Genomic DNA, 6,996 nt, shown 5'->3' with positions numbered 1-6,996 from the left:
TACAGGAGCATGAGGTTAAGATGCTATTCCTTGTGGAGAAGCTCAAGGACCTCAAGGTTGACCTTGAAAAAGAGACGTATATTAATGTGATCCTTCTGTCTCTTCCTCCCTCTTTTGACCCGTTTATCGTGAACTGTAACATGAATGGGCTTGAAAAAAACCTTCATGAGTAGATAAATATATTGGTCCAGTACGAGGCAACGATTAAAAGTCTACATCGTCGGTATTGGTTGGGGAGACGCTGACCTTAGAAGTGAAAGGCAAAGGGGCCGAACGGTGGAGGAGGAAGAATGGTAAGATAAAATTCAACATCAACGACAACTAAACACAACTTTAATAGGAATATGAATGTATTTATGAAGGATTTTCACAAAGAAAAGAACGAGATTTAATAGTATTTAGAATTGTGTAATATAGAGCAATTTTTCTCTGAGTTTTAAAGATGCGAGGAATAATTTGAATATATTTTTGAGATATTGGAAGTTGGTTAAATTTCTTCTTTTTTTTATTAAGGTGTACTTTATTGATATCCACTACAGGTAAATCATGAAAGAAACAATTCTGATGAAAAAACAGTGAACCTTGCACTTATATTGCACAAATAATTTGAATTTAGAAAAGAAAAAGATTTTTATCTTCTAGCATATTGCTACACATAAAAAATGGGGATAATGACGTCATTATCAAGTTCTGTTTCTACTGTGTACCAATACCCATTTTAATATGAAATGGGCTTTGAAATGGCCTGCTGATACGTGCCAAATCCCGCCTTTTTTTGTAGTGTACGTTATTTAAATTGTTGCAACACTGTAAATATTTCAAATTTGGACACAATTTTTCATGTTTCCTAAATACACTCATATTCCCTATTAAAGTTGTGTTTAGTTGTCGTTGATGTTGAATTTTATTTTTTGTTCTGCTTTAAATTCATTCATCATATTCGCACTTAATGTATTTACACACATGCACTCACACTCACACTCACATATGTAATAAATCACCCAACGATTGCTTACTCACCCTGTTGTCAAATAATGGGAGAAATGTTGATCTTCATTCAACGATTCAACTTCACTCACCTTTCAATTCTATTTTACAGTTTTTAACAAAATCTAACATATATCTCATTTCACCTTGTAGATGGAAACTATAATTGAGAGAGATAACTTTTATTGTTGTTGGAGAGTTAATGTGTGCTCTTTCCGGAGCCACTTGATTTAAATTTTCCAGCACGACCTCCGCCTTCACCTCCACCACTTCCCCTCCACCACCATTATTCCTACAAGTACCTCCAATATTACAACAGGCATGGCAGATATTCCTTTCTTTCTTGAATTCTTTGTTTTTTTTTCTTTTACTAAACAAATATACATGTTTGGGATCTCCACTCTTCTTCATTTGGTTAGATTTTTTATTTTAGATATAAATTTTTAAGAAGTACTAACTTAAAATAGGTAACTTCTCAATGTTCAAAGTGTAAATACAATTTTTTTTGTTTTCACCTTTGATTTTTGAAACAAACTCTTCAAAAAAAAAAATTCAGAATTGGCTTTCTTAATTTTTCAATTTTTTTATGGGGCTGGATTTGTGAAGATTCTTTGTTCTCTCTCTCTTTTCCTTTTTTTTTTCTTTGTTTCTTTAGTATATTGCTGAACACTAGTGATTTATGGATGGGAGTTATATGTACATTCAAACAATAATGCCATGATTCTTGGAATTTGTTGAAAGTAGTGTGGCATGTATGTTTATTGGTCTACTTGATCAACTAATAATTACGATTCAATTCTTGCAGGAGTAAACACAGTCAAACAATGAAAGACTTTCACAAGGAAAAGAATGGGATCTAACTGTATCTTGAATTGTGTAATGTAGAGCAATTTTACTCAGAGTTTTAAAGATGCGAGGAATAATTTGAATATATTTTGGAGATATTGAAAGTTGCTTTAATTTCTTCTTTTTTTTATTAAGTTGTACTTTATTGATATCCACTATAAGTAAATAATGAAAGAAACAATTTTGATGAAAAAATAGTGGACCTTGCACTTATATTGCACAATTAATTTGAATTTTGAAAAGATAAAGATTTTATCTTCTAGCATATATACTACACGTAGAAAATGGGTATCATGACATTATCTATCAAGTTCTGTTCCAATTGTGTTCCAATACCCATTTTAAATATGAAACGTGCTTTGGAATGGCCTACTGATACATGCCAAATTTTGCCTTTTTTTGTAGTGTAAGTTATTTACATTGTTGCAACACTGTAAATATTTTGAATTTTAACACAATTTCATGTGTCATAAATACACTCATATTCCCCATTAAACTTGTGTTTAGTTGTTGTTGATGTTGAATTTTATTTTTTGTTCTGCTTTAAATACATTCATCATATTCAATCTTTATGTATTAACACAGATACTCTCACACTCACACTCTCACATACATAATAAATCACCCAACGATTGCTTACTCACCTTCTTGTCTTTGTATTCTCCATTTTATATCCTCTTTAGATCTCTCCCCCCTCCCCCCCCCCCCCACATACTCTAAAGAATTCTTCGTGCACACAAGGGAAGATGGAGTAGAACTCAAAAATGGGAGAAATGTAGATGTTTATTCAATGATTCAACTTCATTCCCCTTTCAATTCTACTTTACAGTTTTTTATAAAATCTAACATATATTTAATTTCACCTTGTAGATGGAAACTATAATTGAGAGAGATAACTTTTATGGCTGTTGGAGAGTTAATGGTGTACTCTTTTTGGAGCCACTTGATTTCAATTTCCCAGCACTACCTCCTCCTTCAACTCTACCACCTCCGCCTTCCCCTCCATCACCATCATTCCAACAAGTAAATCCAAGAGTACAACAGGCATGGCAGATCTTCCTTTTTTTCTTGCTTTCTTTATGTTTTTGTTTTTTGCTAAACAAATATACATGTGTGGGATCTCCACTCTTCTTCATTTGGCTAGATCTATTATTTTAAGTATAAATCTTTAGGAAGTACTAATTTATAATTGGTATGTTCTCAAACTTCAAAGTGTAAATACAACTTTTTTGTTTTTACCTTTGATTTTTGAAACAAACTGTTCAAAAAAAATAAATAAATATTGGCTTTCTTGATTTTTCAATTTGTTATGGAGTTGGATTTGTGAAGACTCTTTGTTCTCTCTCTCTTTTCATTTTCATTTTCTTTGTTTATTTAGTATATTGGTGAACACTAGTGATTTTTGGATGGGATTTATATCGACATTCAAACAACAAAGCCATGATTATGGGAATTTGTTGAAAGTAGTGTGGCGCATGTATTTTATTGGTCTACTTCATCAGCTAATAATTAAGATTTAATTCTTGCAGGAGCAAATACGGTCAAACAATGAAGGATTTTCACAAAGAAAAGAACAGGATCTGACTGTATTTAGAATTGTGTATTCTAGAGCAATTTTACTCAGAGTTTTAAAATTGCGAGGATAATTTGAATATATTTTGGAGATATTGGAAGTTTCTTTAATTTCTTCCTTTTTTTTTTTTAGGTTGTACTTTATTGATATCCACTATAACTAAATCATTAAAGAAACAATTCTGATGAAAAAATAGTGGACCTTGCACTTATATTGCACAAATAATTATAATTTTGAAAAGATAAAGATTTTATCATCTAGCATATATGCTACACATTAAAAATGGGGATCATGACGTCATCTATCAAGTTTTATTCCAACTATGTTCCAATACCCATTTCAATAAGAAACGGGCTTTGGAATGGCCTGTTGATACATGCCAAATCCCGCCTTCTTTTGTAGTATACGTTATTTAAATTGTTGCAACACTGTAAATATTATGAATTTGGACACAATTTCATGTGTTATAAATACACTCATATTCCCTATTAAAGTTGTGTTTAGTGGTAGTTGATGTTGAATTTTATTTTTTGTTCCGCTTTAAATACATTCATCATATTCACTTTTTATGTATTTACACACATACACTCACACTCACACTCACACACTCACATACATAATAAATCACCCAACAATTGCTTACTCACCCTCTTGTCTTTGTTTTCTCCATTTTATATCATCTCTATATCTCTCCCCCCTCCCCCCACATGTTCCCAAGAATTCTTTGTGTACACGAGAGAAGATGGAGAAGAACTCAAACAATGGAAGAAATGTAGATCTTTATTCAACGATTCAATTTCATTCACCTTTCATTTCTATTTTACAGTTTTTTACAGAATCTAACATATATTTAATTTCACCTTGTAGATGGAAACTATAATTGAGAAGGATAACTTTTATGGCTGTTGGAGAGTTAATGGTGTGATCTTTCCGAAGCCTCTTCATTTTAATTTTCTGAAACCACCTCCGCATTTCCCTACACCACCTCCGCCTTTCCCTCCGCCACCATCATCCCAACAAGTACCTACAAGAGTACAACAGGCATGGCAGATCTTCCTTTCTTTCCTGATTTCTTTGTGCTTTTTTTTTACTAAACAAAAATATACATGCGTGGGATCTCCACTCTTCTTCATTTGGTTAGATCTTTTATTTTAAATATAAATTTATAGGAAGTACTAACATAAAATTCTTAAGTTGTGTAAATACAATTTTTTTGTTTTCACCTCTGCTTTTTAAACAAACTCTACAAAACAAAATTCAAAATTGGAATTCTTAATTTTTCAATTTTGTATGGGGTTGGATTTGTAAAGATTCTTTGTTCTCTCTCTCTTTTCTTTCTTTTTTATCTTTATTTCTTTAGTATATTGGAGAACACTAGTGTTTTATGGATGGGAGTTATATGTACTTTCTAACACTAAAGCTATGATTTTGGGAAATTGTTGAATGTAATGTGGCGTATGTATGTTTATTGGTCTACGTCATCAAAAAATAATTAAGACACAATTATTGTAGGAGCGAACATTGCCAAGCAATGAATGATTTTCACAAAGAAAAGAAGGGGATCTAACTGTATCTAGAATTTTGTAATGTAGAGCAATTTTGCTTAGAGTTTTAAAGATGCGAGGAATAATTTGAATATGTTTTTGGAGATATTGTAAGTAGCTTTAATTTCTTTTTTTTTATTAATTTATACTTTATTGATATCCACTATAAGTAAATCATTAAAGAAACAATTCTGATAAAAAAATAGTGGACCTTGCACTTATATTGCACAAATAATTTGAATATAGAAAAGATAAAGATTTTATCTTCCAACATATATGCTACACATAAAAATGGGTATCATGACGTCATCTATCAAGTTTTGTTTTAACTGTGTTCCAAAACCCATTTCAATATGAAATGAGCTTTGGATTGGCCTACTGATACATGCCAAATTCTGCCTTTTTTTTGAAGTGTATGTTTTTTAAATTGTTGCAACACTGTAAATATTTCAAATTTGGACACAATTTTTCATGTTTCCTAAATACACTCATATTCCCTATTAAAGTTGTGTTTAGTTGTCGTTGATGTTGAATTTTATTTTTTGTTCTGCTTTAAATTCATTCATCATATTCACACTTAATGTATTTACACACATGCACTCACACTCACACTCACATATGTAATAAATCACCCAACGATTGCTTACTCACCCTGTTGTCAAATAATGGGAGAAATGTTGATCTTCATTCAACGATTCAACTTCACTCACCTTTCAATTCTATTTTACAGTTTTTAACAAAATCTAACATATATCTCATTTCACCTTGTAGATGGAAACTATAATTGAGAGAGATAACTTTTATTGTTGTTGGAGAGTTAATGTGTGCTCTTTCCGGAGCCACTTGATTTAAATTTTCCAGCACGACCTCCGCCTTCACCTCCACCACTTCCCCTCCACCACCATTATTCCTACAAGTACCTCCAATATTACAACAGGCATGGCAGATATTCCTTTCTTTCTTGAATTCTTTGTTTTTTTTTCTTTTACTAAACAAATATACATGTTTGGGATCTCCACTCTTCTTCATTTGGTTAGATTTTTTATTTTAGATATAAATTTTTAAGAAGTACTAACTTAAAATAGGTAACTTCTCAATGTTCAAAGTGTAAATACAATTTTTTTTGTTTTCACCTTTGATTTTTGAAACAAACTCTTCAAAAAAAAAAATTCAGAATTGGCTTTCTTAATTTTTCAATTTTTTTATGGGGCTGGATTTGTGAAGATTCTTTGTTCTCTCTCTCTTTTCCTTTTTTTTTTCTTTGTTTCTTTAGTATATTGCTGAACACTAGTGATTTATGGATGGGAGTTATATGTACATTCAAACAATAATGCCATGATTCTTGGAATTTGTTGAAAGTAGTGTGGCATGTATGTTTATTGGTCTACTTGATCAACTAATAATTACGATTCAATTCTTGCAGGAGTAAACACAGTCAAACAATGAAAGACTTTCACAAGGAAAAGAATGGGATCTAACTGTATCTTGAATTGTGTAATGTAGAGCAATTTTACTCAGAGTTTTAAAGATGCGAGGAATAATTTGAATATATTTTGGAGATATTGAAAGTTGCTTTAATTTCTTCTTTTTTTTATTAAGTTGTACTTTATTGATATCCACTATAAGTAAATAATGAAAGAAACAATTTTGATGAAAAAATAGTGGACCTTGCACTTATATTGCACAATTAATTTGAATTTTGAAAAGATAAAGATTTTATCTTCTAGCATATATACTACACGTAGAAAATGGGTATCATGACATTATCTATCAAGTTCTGTTCCAATTGTGTTCCAATACCCATTTTAAATATGAAACGTGCTTTGGAATGGCCTACTGATACATGCCAAATTTTGCCTTTTTTTGTAGTGTAAGTTATTTACATTGTTGCAACACTGTAAATATTTTGAATTTTAACACAATTTCATGTGTCATAAATACACTCATATTCCCCATTAAACTTGTGTTTAGTTGTTGTTGATGTTGAATTTTATTTTTTGTTCTGCTTTAAATACATTCATCATATTCAATCTTTATGTATTAACA

Source organism: Sesamum indicum, linkage group LG3, assembly GCF_026168435.1.
Source record: "Sesamum indicum cultivar Baizhima isolate 11 linkage group LG3, ASM2616843v1, whole genome shotgun sequence".
Taxonomy (NCBI): Eukaryota; Viridiplantae; Streptophyta; class Magnoliopsida; order Lamiales; family Pedaliaceae; genus Sesamum; species Sesamum indicum.
This window is presented reverse-complemented; position numbering follows the sequence as displayed.